Source organism: Coregonus clupeaformis, chromosome 11 (assembly GCF_020615455.1).
Source record: "Coregonus clupeaformis isolate EN_2021a chromosome 11, ASM2061545v1, whole genome shotgun sequence".
Taxonomy (NCBI): Eukaryota; Metazoa; Chordata; class Actinopteri; order Salmoniformes; family Salmonidae; genus Coregonus; species Coregonus clupeaformis.
In genome coordinates, this window is record NC_059202.1 from 8,902,244 (window position 1) to 8,919,398 (window position 17,155).

Sequence of the window (17,155 nt, forward strand, 5' to 3'; positions counted from 1 at the left end):
CCTGGATCCTGGACTAGTGACCTTTAGGTCAGGATTAGTGGTGATTCTGGTTGCTGAAATTGAGCTCGGTGTTGTACTGCTTCTGCTTGAGCTGGAAGGGCCATTCCGGATGCTTGGACTGCTGGTCCTTGGGCCAGGGCTACTGGTGGTGGCTGTAGAGTGGCTCTGTGTGGTGTTGCTTAGACTAGTACTGGTCCTGGTGGCCTGTAGAGTGGGGCTGGTAATGCTGATCCCAGGGCTGGAGCTGGTAGTCCTGAAGCTTGAACTGGTAGTATTGGAACTTGGGCTATGGATAGTGGTAAGAGATGGTTCAGGCCTGGAAGAAATAGTAGGATTGGGTGGTCTGGGCTTTAGGACAGGCTTTGGTTTTGGTCCGGGTTTGGGTCTTAGGCCTGGAATAGCCCTTCGGCCTGGTTTGGGATTTAGTTCAGTTTCAGGCCTTAGTTCATCTTTAGGCTTTAGGCTGGGTCTGGGCTGTAGGCCTGGTCTGGGCTGTGGCCCAGGTTTTGGCTTTGTGCTAAGTCTGGGGATCCACTGGGATCTGGTGATCGTTGGGCTGGGTCTAGGGTTTTGGTCAGTCTTTGTTGCATGGCCGGAGCTTGCACTGATGCTCAGTGAGCTAAGTCTAGTAAAGCTGGTTGTTGGGCTGGGGTTAGTGGCGGAGGAGCTGGCCTTGATAATTGGATTGGTGGTGGTTGTAGTTGCTGGAGTTGGACTACTGCTGGTTCTGGCCCCAGGGCTACGGCGAGTGGTGGTGGTTGAAGTTGAGCCAGGTTTGAGTGTGGTCTTTGGTCCTGAACTGGAGGAGCTAGTTGGGCTGGGTGGTCTGGGCTTTAAGACAGGTTTAAGCTTTGATCCAGGTTTAGGCTTTGGACTTGGAATAGGCCTTGGGCCTTGTTTGGGCTTCTGGTCTGGTTTGAGTTTTAGGCCGGGTTTGGGCTTAATGCTAAATCTGTGGGTTGTTATGCTGGGTTCAGGATGTTGGGCAGACTTTGACTCAGGACTGATGCTGGTACTGGTGGTTCTTGAGCTGAGGCTAGTGAAGCTGGTGCTTGAGCTGGGGCTAGTGGTGGTTTTGGTTGCTGGAGTTGGGCTTGAGCTGGAAGAGTCTGTCCGGATGATTGAACTGGTGATCTTTGGGCTAGAGCTGGTGGTGGTTGTGGTTGCTGGAGAGTGACTTGGTGTGGTTCTGCTAAGACTGCCTGAACTGAGGGTTGTAAAGCTAATCCCAAGGCTGGAGCTGGTAGTCCTGGAGTTTGGACTCGTGGTCTTTGGGCTGAGGCTAGTGGGGGTGTCTGGAGTTAAGCCAGGTCTTGGAGGGGTCTTTGAGATGGAGCTGGGGGAGCTAGTTGGATTGGGTGGTCTGGGCTTTAAGGCAGGTGTGAGCTTTGGTCCAGGTTTGGTTCTGGGTCCTGGAATAGGCCTTGTGCCTGGTTTGGGCTTTAAGCCAGGTCTGGGAGTCAACCAGGACCCAGTTCTGGAGCTTGGACGGGTGGTCCTTGAGCTAGGTCTAGCGTTGGTTGTAGTTCCTGGAGTGGGACTACTTCTACTGCTACTGCTGATGCTGACCCCAGGGCTGGAACTAGTGGTCCTGTAGCTTGGGTTAGCAATCTTTGTTGTGGTGCCTGGAGAGGGGCCTGATGCGGTGCTACTTTGGCTGAGGCTAGTGGTGGGAGTTATGTTACTGGTCTTAGGGTTGAGGCTGGTTGGGCTGGGTGGTCTGGGATTTAGGTTGGGCTTTGATTGTGGTCCAGGTTTAGGCCTTAGGCCTGGAATAGGCTTTGCAACTGGTTTGTTCTTTAGTTCAGGTTTAGGCTTCAGGCCAGGTTTGGGCTGTAGGTCAAGTCGGGATTGTAGGCCAGGTCTGGGCTTGATCCTAAGTCTGGTAGTCGTTGTGTTTGGTTCAGGATTTTGGACAGACATTGTCTCAGGGCTGGAGCTGGTACTGGTGGTCCTTGAGCTTAAGCGAGTGAAGCCGGTCCTTGGGCTGGGTCTAGTGGTGGTTGTTGTTGCTGGAGTTGAACTTGAGCTGGAAGAGCCGGCCCGGATGCTTGAACTGGTGGGTTTTGAGCTAAGGTTAGTGCTGGTGTCTGGAGTTGAGCCAGGTCTTGGAGTGGTTTCTGGGATGGAGCTGGAGGAACTAGTTGGGCTTGATGGTCTGGGCTTTAGGACACGCTTTGGGTTTGGTTCAGGTTTGAATCTGGGGCCTGGAATAGGCCTTGTGCCTGGTTTTGGCTTTAGGCCGGGTCTGGGGATCCACCAGGACCCATTTCTGGCATTTGGATTGGTGGTCCTTGTGCTAGGTCTAGTGGTGGTTGTAGTTCCTGGAGTTGGGTTACTGCTACTGCTGGACCAAGGGCTGGAACTAGTCGTCCTGTAGCTTGGGCTGGTAATCTTTGAACTGGGACTAGTGGTGGTGGCTGAAGAGTGTCCTGGTACGGTGCTGCTTTGGCTGGTACTTGTCTTAGTGGTCTGTAGACTGGGTCTTGTAAAGCTGATTCCAGGGCTAGGGCTAAGGCTAGTGGTGGTGGTTGAAGTTGAGACAGTTCTTGGATAGGTCTCTGGGCTAGAGCTAGATGAGCTGGTTGGGTTGAGTGGTCTGGGCTTTAGGACAGGCTTTAGCTTTGGTCCAGGTTTGGGTCTGGGGCCTGGAATGGTTTTTTCGCCTGGTTTGGGCTTTAGGCCAGGTCTGGGCTGTAGGCCAGGTCTGGGCTTAATCCTAGGACTGGTAGTCATTGTGTTGGGTTCAGGGTTTTGGGCAGATGTTGTCTCAGGGCTGGAGCTGCTATGGGTGGTCCTTGAGCTGAAGCTAGTGAAGCTGGTCCTTGGGCTGCGGCTAGTGGTGGTTGTTGTTGCTGGAGTTGAACTTGAGCTGGAAGAGCTGGTCAGGATGCTTGAACTGGAAGTCTTTGGGCGAGGGCTAGTGGTGGTTACTGAAGAATGTTCCGGTGTGGTGCTGTTTTTGCTGGTACTTGTCTTAGTGGTCTGTAGACTAGGTCTTGTAAAGCTGATGCCAGGGCTAAGGCTAGTGGTGGTGGTTGAAGTTGAGACAGTTCTTGGATAGGTCTCTGGGCTAGAGCTAGATGAGCTGGTTGGGTTGAGTGGTCTGGGCTTTAGGACAGGCTTTAGCTTTGGTCCAGGTTTGGGTCTAGGGCCTGGAATTGGTTTTTCGCCTGCTTTGGGCTTTAGGCCAGGTCTGGGATTAATCCTAGGTTTGGTAGTCATTGTGCTGGGTTCAGGGTTTTGGGAAGATGTCATCTCAGGGCTGGAGCTGGTACTGAAGGTCCTTGAGCTGAGGCTAGGGAAGCTGGTCCGTGGGCTGCTACTAGTGGTAGTTGTAGTTGCTGGAGTTGAACTTGATGGTGTGGGCTTTAGGACCGGCTTTGGTTTCAGTCCAGGTTTGGGTCTGGGGCCTGGAATAGGCTTTGCATCTGGTTGTAGCTTTAAGCTTGGTGTGGGGGTCCACAAGGACCCAATTCTGGTGCTTGAACTGGTGGTCCTTGGGCTAGACCTAGCGGTGGTTGAAGTTCCTGGAGTTGGGCCACTGCTACTGCTGGCCCCAGGGCTGGAACTAGTTGTCCTGTAGCTTGGGCTGGTAATCTTTGAGCTAGGACTAGTGCTGGTGGCTAAAGAGTGTCCCAGTGTGGTGCTACTTTGGCTGGTACTTGTCTTAGTGGTCTGTAGACTGGGTCTGGTAAAGCTGATTCCAGGACTAAGGCTAGTGGTGGTGGTTGAAGTTGAGCCAGATCTGGCAGTGGTCTTAGAGTTGAAGCTGGAGGAGCTGGTTGGGCTGGATGGTCTGGGCTTTAGGAGAGGCTTTTGTTTTGTTCCAGGTTTGGGTCTAGGGCCTGGAATGGGTTTTTCGCCTGCTTTGGGCTTTAGGCCAGGTCTGGGCTTAATCCTAGGTCTGGTAGTCATTGTGCTGGGTTCAGGGTTTTGGGCAGATGTCATCTCAGGGCTGGAGCTGGTACTGGTGCTCATTGAGCTGAGACTAGTGAAGCTGGTCTTTGGGCTGCGGTTAGTGGTGGTTGTTGTTGCTGGAGTTGAACTTGCGCTGGAAGAGCTGGTCGGGATGCTTGAACTGGAAGTCTTTGGGCGAGGGCTAGTGGTTGTTGCTGGAGAGTGTCTCTGCCTTGTGCTGTTAAGACTGCCTTGACTGGGGCTTGTATTACTAATCCCTGGGCTGGAACTGGTAGTACATGAGCCTGGACTGGTGGTATTTGGGCTGAGGTTTGTGCTGGTGTCTAGAGTTGAGCCATTTCTGAAAGTGGTCTCTGGGATGGCTATGGAAGAGCCAGTTGAGCTTGATGGTGTGGGCTTTAGGACAGGCTTTGATTTTGGTCCAGGTTTGGATCTGGGGCCTGGAATAGGCCTTGCACCTGGTTTTTGCTTTAGACTGGGTCTGGGGGTCCACCGGAACCAAATTATGGAGCTTGGACTGGTGGTCCTTGTGCTAGGTCTAGTGGTGGTTGTAGTTCCTGGAGTTGGGCTACTGCTATTGCTGGCCCCAGGGCTGGAACTAGTCTTCCTGTAGCTTGGGCTGGTAATCTTTGAGCTATGACTATTGGTGGTGGCTGAAGAGTGTCCCGGTGTGGTGCTGCTTTGGCTGGTACTTTTCTTAGTGGTCTGTAGACTGGGTCTTGTAAAGCTGATCCCAGGGCTAAGCCAAGTGGTGGTTGTTGAAGTTGAGATAGTTCTGTGATAGGTCTTTGGGCTAGAGCTGGAGGAGCTTGTTGGGTTGAGTGGTCTGGGCTTTAGAACAGGCTTTTGTTTTGTTCCAGGTTTGGGTCTAGGCACTGGAATGGGTTTTGTGCCTGGTTTGGGCTTTAGGCCAGGCTTTAGCTTTGGTCCAGGTTTGGGTCTAGGGCCTGGAATGGGTTTTTCGCCTGCTTTGGGCTTTAGGCCAGGTCTGGGCTTAATCCTAGGTCTGGTAGTCATTGTGCTGGGTTCAGGGTTTTGGGCAGATGTCATCTCAGGGCTGGAGCTGGTACTGGTGCTCATTGAGCTGAGACTAGTGAAGCTGGTCTTTGGGCTGCGGTTAGTGGTGGTTGTTGTTGCTGGAGTTGAACTTGCGCTGGAAGAGCTGGTCGGGATGCTTGAACTGGAAGTCTTTGGGCGAGGGCTAGTGGTTGTTGCTGGAGAGTGTCTCTGCCTTGTGCTGTTAAGACTGCCTTGACTGGGGCTTGTATTACTAATCCCTGGGCTGGAACTGGTAGTACATGAGCCTGGACTGGTGGTATTTGGGCTGAGGTTTGTGCTGGTGTCTAGAGTTGAGCCATTTCTGAAAGTGGTCTCTGGGATGGCTATGGAAGAGCCAGTTGAGCTTGATGGTGTGGGCTTTAGGACAGGCTTTGATTTTGGTCCAGGTTTGGATCTGGGGCCTGGAATAGGCCTTGCACCTGGTTTTTGCTTTAGACTGGGTCTGGGGGTCCACCGGAACCCAATTATGGAGCTTGGACTGGTGGTCCTTGTGCTAGGTCTAGTGGTGGTTGTAGTTCCTGGAGTTGGGCTACTGCTATTGCTGGCCCCAGGGCTGGAACTAGTCTTCCTGTAGCTTGGGCTGGTAATCTTTGAGCTATGACTATTGGTGGTGGCTGAAGAGTGTCCCGGTGTGGTGCTGCTTTGGCTGGTACTTTTCTTAGTGGTCTGTAGACTGGGTCTTGTAAAGCTGATCCCAGGGCTAAGCCAAGTGGTGGTTGTTGAAGTTGAGATAGTTCTGTGATAGGTCTTTGGGCTAGAGCTGGAGGAGCTTGTTGGGTTGAGTGGTCTGGGCTTTAGAACAGGCTTTGGTTTTGGTCCAGGTTTGGGTCTGGGTCTGGGGCCTAGAATGGGTTTTGTGCCTGGTTTGGGCTTTAGGCCAGGTCTGGGCTTAATCCTAGGTCTGGTAGTCATTGTGTTGGGTTTAGGGTTTTGGGCAGATGTTGTCTCAGGGCTGGAGCTGGTACTGGTGGTCCTTGAGCTGAGGCTAGTGAAGCTGATCCTTGGGCTGCGGCTAGTGGTGGTTGTAGTTGCTGGAGTTGAACTTGAGCTGGAAGAGCTGGTTGGGATGCTTGAACTGGAAGTCTTTGGGCGAGGGCTAGTGTTGGTTGTTGGATAGTGTCCCGGTGTGGTGCTACTTTTGGTGGTACTTGTCTTAGTGGTCTGTAGACTGGGTCTTGTAAAGCTGATCCCAGGGCTAAGGCTTGTATTATTAATCATTGGACTGGAGCTGGTATTACAGGAGCCTGGACTGGTGGTATTTGGGCTGAGGCTTGTGCTGTTGTTGTGAGTTGAGCAAGGTTTTGGTCCAGGTTTGGTTCTGGGGCCTGGAATAGGCTTTGCTCCTAGTTTTGGCTTTAGGCCTGGTCTGGGGGTCCACAAAGACCCAATTCTGGCGCTTGGACTGGTGGTCCTTGGGCTAGATCTAGCGGTGGTTGAAGTTCCTGAAGTTGGGCTATTGCTACTGCTGGCCCCAGGGCTGGAACTAATAATTATGTAGCTTGGGCTGGTTATCTTTGAGCTAGGACTAGTTGTGGTGGCTGAAGAGTGTCCCAGCATGGTGCTGCTTTGGCTGGTACTTGTCTTAGTGGTCTGTAGACTGGGTCTTGTAAAGCTGATTACAGGTCTAAGACCAGTGGTGGTGGTTGAAGTTGAGCCAGTTCTGGAAGCGGTTTTAGGATTGAAGCTGGAGGAGCTGGTTGGACTGAGTCGCCTGGGCTTTAGGACAGGTTTTGGTTTTGGTTCAGGTTTAGGTGTTAGGCCTGGGATAAGCTTTAGGCCTGGTTTAGGTTTTTGTTCATCTTTAGGTTTTACGCTGGGTCTGGGCTTTAGGCCTGGTCTGAGCTTTGGCCCAGATTTTGGTTTTGTGCTAGGCCTGGGATTCCTCCAGGTCCTGGTAATCGTTGGGCTGGATCCTGGGTTTTTGTCAGTCCTTGTCCGTGCAGGGCTGGAGCTGGTGGTGGTGGTCTGTGAGCTGAGGCTGGAGGAGCTAGTCGGGCTGGGTGGTCTGGGCTTAAGGCCGGGTCTGATGGCCTGGATAGTTTGGTTGGGCTTGTGCTTCTGGGCAGGTCTGTTTCTTGGGCTAATAATCCTTTTTGATGAGCTGATGGTTGTTTGGCTTGAGCTTGTTATGATACTTGGGGTGGTTCTGTCAGTCCTGTAGCTGGTGCCTGAACTTGGGGTTGTGATGGCGTCAGACCTGGTGGCTCCTTGGCGTGGTAAAGAGGAGATGGTCCTTTGACTGGAGCTTGTGTTAAGAATTGAGCTTTTCCTTGTGCTGGCGATGGAGGAAGATCTGGGGCTAGAGGTTGAGCTGGAGGAAGGACTTAGAATATATCCACTGGCCGTGTCTGAGCTAGATCCTGGGCTGGGATTGGTGGCAGGGCTTGAGATGGAGGTGGATGTTTGGTTTGGTCCTGATGAGTGAGGTCTGGGGATTGAGTCCTGTGTAAAACCAGTGCTTGGGCTAGGTGAGGCCGTGTCCTGATTATCACTTGACCCATCTGTCGTCACCGCTCCTATACTGTGTCTCTGCACTTTTTTGACTGTTTTTTCTACCTCTTTCTCCATCTTCTTTACTGTCTCCTCTCTCTGATTCTCTTTCTTTTTTTCTATCTGCCTGTGGCCCGGGGTTTGCTTCTCTCTCTCTTTCTCCTTCTGCCATTCTTTCTCTCCCTGGGTCTTTCTCTCATTCTTTCCTTGCCAAGGATGTTGACTCTGCCTCTCCTTCTCTTTCTTTTTCTCACTCTCCTTCTCTATCTTCCCCTCCCTTTCCCTCTCTATCTCCACCTGATGTTGTCCCTTCTCCTGGATCTGTTCCATATTTCCCCTCCCTCTCTCCTCCTCTTTCTCTCTACACTCCCTCTCCAGATCCTTCTCCCTTACCTTCTCCCCCTGACTCTCCCTCTCCTTCTCGGTTTCCACCTTTGTTTCCCGTAACCTCTCTCTTTCATTTTCCCTCCTCCTGTCTTTCTCTATCTCTCTCCCGCTCCCCCTTTCCCCTTCTAAAATGTTATCTTTCTCCATCTCTGTCTCCCTTTCCTTCTCTTCCTCTGTCTTGGTCTCGTCCTCTATTTTTCTTTCCCTCTCTATCCCCCATTCCCTGTTTCCCCCTCTTTCACTCTCCTTTTCCCTCTCCCACTCTCTCGCCCACTCGTTCTCCCGTTCTCTCTTTCTTATCTCTACAATATTGTTCTCAATCTCCCTGACCCTCTCCTCCACTCCCTCTCTCTCTTCCACAATTGTTATTTCCCTGTCTCTTGCCCCCTCTTCCTCCTTGTCCATCTCCATCTTCCTTTCTCTGTCTCCCTGTCTCTCCGTCTTCTCCCCCTCTATCTCCTTCTGCCTCTCTCCCAATCTCACCTTCTCCTTCTCTTCTTTCTCCCTCTCTCTGTCCCCCATTCTCTCTCTCTCCCTCTCCATCTGGCTCATCCTGCACTCCATGCAGGCTCTCTTCAGCTGCTCCACGGTGTCCTTTAGCCTCTGCACCTCCTTCACCGTCCTCTCCAACTCCCTGAGCTGCCGGGGCAGCATGACGTCCAGCGGTGGAAGGGTCACTCGGTAGGGGCATGCGTCCTCGTCCATCCCCTCTCCCCCACACTTCCCTGCAGGCTTTATAGTTACCAAGCAGCTCCCAGATTCTGTACCCCAATTGAAGTTTCCCTTGCTGAGGTTTGCATAGTTCCCAGGGGTCGTGGAGAAGGCCAGCAGGGTCCCATACACGCAGAGCACAGCTAACCTCATCGCTATCCTGAGTTATAAGAATGCTGAGAGAAGAGAGGGCGAGAGAGGGTGCATGAGGATGCCAAAGACCCACCTCGGTGTGTGGGAAGCTGTGACAGAGAGAAGGAGGGAGGAAAGAAGGGGAAGAAGGAGGAGGGGGCTGAGGGACTTCTTGAGAGTGGTGTTTGCATGTGTGAGAATGATTTTGAAAAGAGAGAGAGAAAAGGAATGGGCATGAGGAATAAATAATTGGGCATCCACTTCAAGGGGGTATCCATGTCTGTGAGTGAGACAGGAAAGGATGAGACGAAGAAAGAGAGTGTGAGAGAGGTAAAGAAAGAGAGGGAGGGAAAGAGAGAGAGAGAGAGAGAGAGAGAGAGAGAGAGAGAGAGAGAGAGAGAGAGAGAGAGAGAGAGAGAGAGAGAGAGAGAGAGAATTGGGGGATTATAGCAGTCTTTGGTTGCTTCAGCATGTCACCAAAAGAGTTAACAGGTACAGAGCTAAATCGGCACGAAAAGCTTTAAAAGCGAAAGGCATTTATACAGCATATTGTAATCCTATTATTATTTTCCACAATGTCTTTAACCAAATCAAAACATCTAATGAGGACCATTCGCAACGCATTCTTACTCCATGCTGTAATGATAAAGCACACATTGTTTTCTCTTCTTGCATATCACTGCCGTGAATATGCATGTGTGTGACAGTTGCTTTGGCATCCATTTCCCCATGCTTCCTGTCAATAGGGCCGACACACATGCAAATGACAGATGAGACAGGTCCAGATATGCATTTGAAGCACAACGTCGTCGGGCCCTGGGCTGTGGCTAAATGTTTGTTGCATTACTGTTCAGACATATCTGATATCTCTCTGTCTCTGAGCCTCGGTTCTCTCTGGCTTGAGAGGAATAACAGACAATAATTTATCATCCCATATTTATCCAAGAGGGTTTGTGGTTGCTAAATACAGTGTATGGGTAATGAATTGTCTTAGTTAGAGATAAGGATTGTGGGCCAATTGCATGCATCCTATTCATGGAAAGAGCAGAGTTTTACTGCCTTTGGAATGTGCCACAGAATACTGTACTGGTATAAATCCACAATGCCTATGTAGTCGAAGAATGAAGTTGCCCCCGATACACATGACTAGACTCCCACCCCAATGGCTCAGGTTAGGATTTGGGTGAGTGAAAAAAAATGATCCTAGCTATGTGCCTAAGGGCAACTTCTACCCAGAGCGATGGCACTACACTGCACAGCCAATGTCCTTTTTTTAAATATTTTTTTTTCAGGCCATTAACACCCTCTGCTGTGTCCGTAGCCATGTATGATCGGGAGGTTTTTTTTCCTCCTCAGGGTGCCCTCTCTCTGAACACAGTGTTTTAAATTCCCACGGTAAGCTAGCTTGGCCTACTCTCTGTCCTGGGTTGTGTAAGCACTAAGCAGCACTATAGTTTTTCCTTAAACCGGCAAAAATAAACATCTGACTATCAGTGAGGCTTTGCTGCCTAGACTGGACTACTAGATCAGGCCTCCTGGCAGGCCTCTCCGTCACCATCCACTCTGGGCAGAGAAGTGACTGTCGTCGGGCCTGTATTTTTGTCTGTGTGTGACTGCCCTATACCTGACTGAGCTGGAGTCACATATCTGTCTGTGACGCCATGCCAGTTCCCTGTAATGACATACTTCCTGGTAGGCCACTCCAACTCTGGAGAGAGAAGTGGCAGTTATGTTGGCTCTATGGTTAAGTTTTCTTAGCAGACCAACCAGAGTCTCATCTGTCTGTGACGCTATCTCAGTCCCCTGTAATGCAGCACTTGGCCTGTGGGTCTGATAGCGCAAACACTGTAATATAATGCAGTATTAGGCATGACAAGTCACCTGTCATTGCCATGAGGTTATGTTTAGTATAGAAACTGTAGTTGAGACTGGTCAGCTGAGTTCTGGCTAGATAGGACAAGGACAGGAGCTTTTTTGTATTTGTATTTATTAGGATGTCCATCAGCAGCTACTCTTCCTGGGGTCCGAACGGGATACATGTTTGTTTTAATCCTAGATCATAAACAAAATAACACATCATAAACAAAACAACCCCATCATACAAGACATTATATTATTACTATATCCTCACACATCTACAACATAACATTTACAATACTACAATACAACAGTATTAAAGTATTACAGTGTGTGTGTGTGTGTGTGTAGAGTGCGTGTGTTAGAGTGTGTGTGTGTATGCGTGTGTGTGTTTGTGTGTGTCTCTTCACAGTCCACTTTGTGCCGTGAGGTGTTGTTTTATCTGTCAACTAATTACTACATACACACACACACTTAAACACTAATTAGCTCACATCTTCTCCAGCCTCAGCCAACCCTCTGTACATACTGTAACTGATAAATTCCTGTTCCTCAGTGTAAAAGTTATTCATTGGTCAGTCGCCTGATTTTTAAAAAAATGAGAAAGCGAGGACTTAGAGTCCCACACATCTGGGCTGGATTTCCTACACAGCGTCAACAACAGATAACGTCAGGTCATTTTTGTTTCCGTTTCAAGAGCCTGGACCTCATTAAGACGTTGTTTGAAAGTTCTCTCTAAGATTCCCTGAGTTGATGCAGGGTCTGGAAAACATGCTTTAAAAGGGGAGTGGGTTGTTTGGTTCTAACACCTCACACCCAGGGGATTCTGGGGGGCTTCAAGGTAGGACTGGACTTGACTGACTCTCAACCATCCACACAATCGTTATAAAACAAAGTTAATATTTTTCCCCTGAAGGAGAAGTTGTGGTGTACTGGAAAACAGTTTGTTAGTACCTTTATTTTTGCCAGCAAATTTACAACAGGACATTCTGGTTTTATAATCCTCATAGTGTCCTGAGGGACCACTATATTGTATAACTTGTATTGTTTAACTGTGAATTTCTCCATTTAGTTTCATAGTGCACTAATGGAGGAGTGGTGGAGGAGTGGAGTGGAAACCAGCAGTAAACAAGATAATGGAGATGTGTCAATTAATTTGACCCCTATGGTGCTTCTCAATAGTGTGACATCTTCCTCTCCTTGTCTCCTTATATTCATATATATCTTCATCTGCATAGATGTGAAAGAGCAGGACATGTGAAAGCAAAATCCTGGTTTATATGGCTTCCATATGTTTTTAGTTCAGAGTAGAAGAAGAGGAGAGGATGAGGAGGACACCTCAGACAATTTACTCCTGACATGTACAAATGACCTCGACTAACCGGTGCCCTCGCACATTGACTCGGTACCGGTACCCACTGTATATAGCCTCGCTACTGTTATTTTATTGTGCTACTTTTTATTTTATTTTTTACTTTATTTATTTATTTAGTAACAATTTTCTTAACTCTATTTCTTTAACTGCATTGTTGGTTACAGGCTTGTAAGTAAGCAGTTCACGGTAAGGTCTACACCTGTTGTATTCGGCGCATGTGACAAATACAATTTGGTTTGATTTGATAGGTTTGTGGATGGAGAGTGTGTGTGAGAGTCGAAGGGTAGTTACTTACTCTTTCCAGTGAGTCATCACCATCTCCATGGTAACCCACTCATTCAGTGTCAGTTCTCTGTCCAATATACACTGAAGAACAATTTAGGGCCAGAGAAATAAACACACTCTGTTAGAGTAATCCACTGTCAGGATTTAACTGAATGCTGTGTTTACTCTATACTCTCCAATGTCTCTGATGGATTTTAACCCCTACTTGAATGTTGGATTAAAAGTAAAATGGTATAAAAAAAATGGATCCCTTCCCCCGAGGTGCACTAGAACAGAATGATTTAGATGAGGGTACGTTAGCATATTTTCACTGTGTTTATTTCTGATGTCCACATGCAGAGAAACTTCTCTTTTTCAGATAACCAGTGCATTACTGGAAACATGTTTGAACGCTGTTTACAGCACTGTTTATTCTGTAACTGAGACACAAGCTAGGTAATATAAATAATCAATAAATGTGAAAAGACACAGCTGAAGTTGAGCGTAAACAGGCCTATTATTATTATCAAGGTTGAATTGTGTAATCTAAGTCATGTTTTGAAATGACGTCACTCTCTTCGTGTATTTGGGTTTTAACTAGATCTATGAAAACAGCAGAGGGTTTTAAAGTGCACGTGATGTCCCTCTCTCAGTCTCTTAATTTGCCCTCTCGCTCTCTTTTCCCCTTTCCCTCTCTTCTCTCTTCCTCCCTCCCTCTAACTCTCTCTCATACTCTGGTCCGCACAGAACCAACTCCTACCCACTGGGGACAGACGTCAGTTCAAAGTCTAGTTTTGATTTACATTTGCTTGAGTTGTCAACTAACGTGAATTCAGCGTGAAAACAACTAAACAATGTCATTGGATGTAGGTTAAAAGTTGGGTGAAAAAAATACAAAATTCCCCTTGTATTACTTTTTTCAAATACAATCAGCTTCCACATTGATTCAATGTCATCACAGATGTTTTGGTTGAAATGACCGTTTTTGCCCAGTGGTTAGCCCCTACTTCATCACTGCTTGTGTTTGTGAGAGGTGTTGACATGTTGAAAGCACCGGGCTGTCTGTTTGAACGACCGGCACACAGCTCAGACACCCATGCATACCCCACAAGACATGCCACCAAAGGTCTCTTCACAGTCCCCAAGTCCAGAACAGACTATGTGAGGCGCACAGTACTACATAGAGCCATGACAACATGGAACTCTATTCCACATCAGGTAACTGATGCAAGCAGAAAAAATACACCTTATGGAACAGCGGGGACTGTAAAGCAACACAAACATAGGCACAGACACATGCATACACCCACATGATATAATACGCTCTATACACACACGTACGCATGGATTTTGTGTTATAGATATGTGGTAGTGGAGTAGGGCCTTGAAGGCACACAGTGTGCTGTGAAATCTGTTATGAATGTATTGTAATGTTTTTTAAATGTATAACTGCCTTAATTTTGCTGGACCCCAGGAAGAGTAGCTGCTGCCTTGGCAGCAGCTAATGGGGATCCATAATAAATACAAATACAAATACCCCAGCACTTATAAAGATCAAAAAGGATTGGGTAGATTTAAGCAATATGGAGAGAGAAAAATCCATCAGCCTATTATTCAATCAAATGTATTTTATAAAGCCCTTTTTACATCAGCAGTTGTCACAAAGTGCTTTACAGATACCCCGCCTAAAACCCCAAAGAGCAAGCAATGCAGAGGCAGAAGCACAGTGGCTAGGAAACCACATTGCTAATGCCTATCCAATTCTGTAGGATCTATATGAAGTGAAGTGCTAGGAGTAGAGACCTCTCCCCCTCTATCGTCACACCCCTCCCCCCACTCTCTCCCTCAACAAGAAAACATATGTGGACGTCATTGTTCAGTGAGTCGTTCCTCTGCTGCCACCGTGTGGTATGTTTTAATATTGCAGCATGGCAGTGATCTCATCCCATTCTTATTGCCTCAAATTGCATAAGGTCGGTGTAGTGAGAGTACACCGAGTACACAAGCCAAGGAAAACCAAACAGTCAAACGTGGATTAATAACTCTTTACGGGAAAGACGCTTGAATAGAATATTGTTTATCGTCCAATGTCTTTCATTATGTCACTATGTTAATTTTATCTCTCATATCACACTGAGAGATGTTAAATCAAATCAAATTGTATTGGTCACATACACATGTTCAGATGTTATTGCGGGTGTAGCGAAACGCTTGTGTTTCTAGCTCCGACAGTGCAGTATATCTAACAAGTAATATCTAACAATTTCACAACATATCCCAATACACACAAATCTAAGTAAAGCAATGGAATTAAGAATATATAAATAAATATATGGACGAGCAATGTCAGAGCGGGAAAGACTAAGATACAGTAGAATAGTATAGAATACAGTATACACATTTGAGATGATGCAAGATATGTACACATTATTAAAGTGACTAGTGTTCCATTTATTGATTTTGTACATTTGCCCACTGACAAAGAAATGATCAGTCTATCATTTTAATGGTAGGTTTATTGAACAGTGAGAGACAGAATAACAACAACAAAAATCCAGAAAAACACATGTCAAAAATGTTAGAAATTGATTTGCATTTTAATGAGGGAAATAAGTATTTGACCCCCTCTCAATCAGAAAGAATTCTGGCTCCCAGGTGTCTTCTATACAGGTAACGAGCTGAGATTAGGAGCACACTCAAAGGGAGTGCTCCTAATCTCAGTTTGTTACCTGTATAAAAGACACCTGTCCACAGAAGCAATCAATCAATCAGATTCCAAACTCTCCACCATGGCCAAGACCAAAGAGCTCTCCAAGGATGTCAGGGACAAGATTGTAGACCTACACAAGGCTGGAATGGGCTACAAGACCATTGCCAAGCAGCTTGGTGAGAAGGTGACAACAGTTGGTGCGATTATTCGCAAATGGAAGAAACACAAAATAACTGTCAATCTCCCTCGGCCTGGAGCTCCATGCAAGATCTCACCTCTAGGAGTTGCAATGATCATGAGAATGGTGAGGAATCAGCCCAGAACTACACAGGAGGATCTTGTCAATGATCTCAAGGCACCTGGGACCATAGTCACCAAGAAAACAATTGGTAACACACTACGCCGTGAAGGACTGAAATCCTGCAGCGCCCGCAAGGTCCCCCTGCTCAAGAAAGCACATATACATGCCCGTCTGAAGTTTTCAATGAACATCTAAACGATTCAGAGAACTGGGTGAAAGTGTTGTGGTCAGAGACCAAAATGGAGCTCTTTGGCATCAACTCAACTCGCCGTGTTTGGAGGAGGAGGAATGCTGCCTATGACCCCAAGAACACCATCCCCACCGTCAAACATGGAGGTGGAAACATTATGCTTTGGGGGTGTTTTTCTGCTAAGGGGACAGGACAACTTCACCGCATAAAAGGGACGATGGACGGGGCCATGTACCGTCAAATCTTGGGTGAGAACCTCCTTCCCTCAGCCAGGCCATTGAAAATGGGTCGTGGATGGGTATTCCAGCATGACAATGACCCAAAACACACGGCCAAGGCAACAAAGGAGTGGCTCAAGAATAAGCACATTAAGGTCCTGGAGTGGCCTAGCCAGTCTCCAGACCTTAATCCCATAGAAAATCTGTGGAGGGAGCTGAAGGTTCGAGTTGCCAAACGTCAGCCTCGAAACCTTAATGACTTGGAGAAGATCTGCAAAGAGGAGTGGGACAAAATCCCTCCTGAGATGTGTGCAAACCTGGTGGCCAACTACAAGCAATGTCTGACCTCTGTGATTGCCAACAAGGGTTTTGCCACCAAGTCATGTTTTGCAGAGAGGTCAAATACTTATTTCCCTCATTGAAATGCAAATCAATGTATAACATTTTTGACATGCGTTTTTCTGGATTTTTGTTGTTGTTATTCTGTCTCTCACTGTTCAAATAAACCTACCATTAAAATTATAGACTGATCATTTCTTTGTCAGTGGGCAAACGTACAAAATCAGCAGGGGATCAAATACTTTTTTCCCTCACTGTATATAGGCAGCAGCCTCTAATGTGCTAGTGAAGGCTATTTAACAGTCAGATGGCCTTGAGATAGAAGCTGTTTTTTAGTCTCTCGGTCCCAGCTTTGATGCACCTGTACTGACCTCCCCTTCTGGATGATAGCGGGGTGAACAGGCAGTGGCTCGGGTGGTTGTTGATCTTTTTGGCCATTGGGTGCTGTAGTTGTCCTGGAGGGCTGGTAGTTTACCCCTGGTGATGCGGTGGGCTGACCGTTCCACCCTCTGGAGAGCCCTGTGGTTGCGGGCAGTGCAGTTGCCGTATCAGGCGGTGATACAGCCCCACATGATGCTCTCAATTGTGCATCTGTAAAGGTTTGTGAGGGTTTTAGGTGCCAAGACTAATTTCTTCAGCCTCCTGAGGTTGAAGAGGCGCTGTTGCGCCTTCTTCACCACATGGGTGGACCATTTCTGTTTGTCAGTGATGTGTACGCCGAGGAACTTGAAGCTTTTACCTTCTCCACTGTGGTCCCGTCAATGTGGATAGGGGATTGCTCCCTCTGCTGTTTCCTGAAGTCCACGATCACTTCCTATGTTTTGTTGACGTTGAGTGAGAGGTTATTTTCCTGCCACCACACTCCCAGAGCCTTCACCTCCTCCCTGTAGGCTGTCTCATCATTGTTGGTAATCAAGCCTACTACTGTTGTGTCCTCTGCAAACTTGATGATTGAGTTGGAGGCGTGCTTGGCCACGCAGTCATGGGTGAACAGGGAGTACAGGAGGGGGCTGAGCACGCACCCTTGTGGGGCCCCAGTGTTGAGGATCAGCGAAGTGGAGGTGTTGTTTTCTACCTTCACCACCTGGCGGTGGCCCGCCATGAAGTCCAGTACCCAGTTGCACAGGGCGGGGTTCAGACCCAGAGCCTCTACCTTGATGAGCTTGGAGGGTACTATGGTGTTGAATGCTGAGCTATAGTC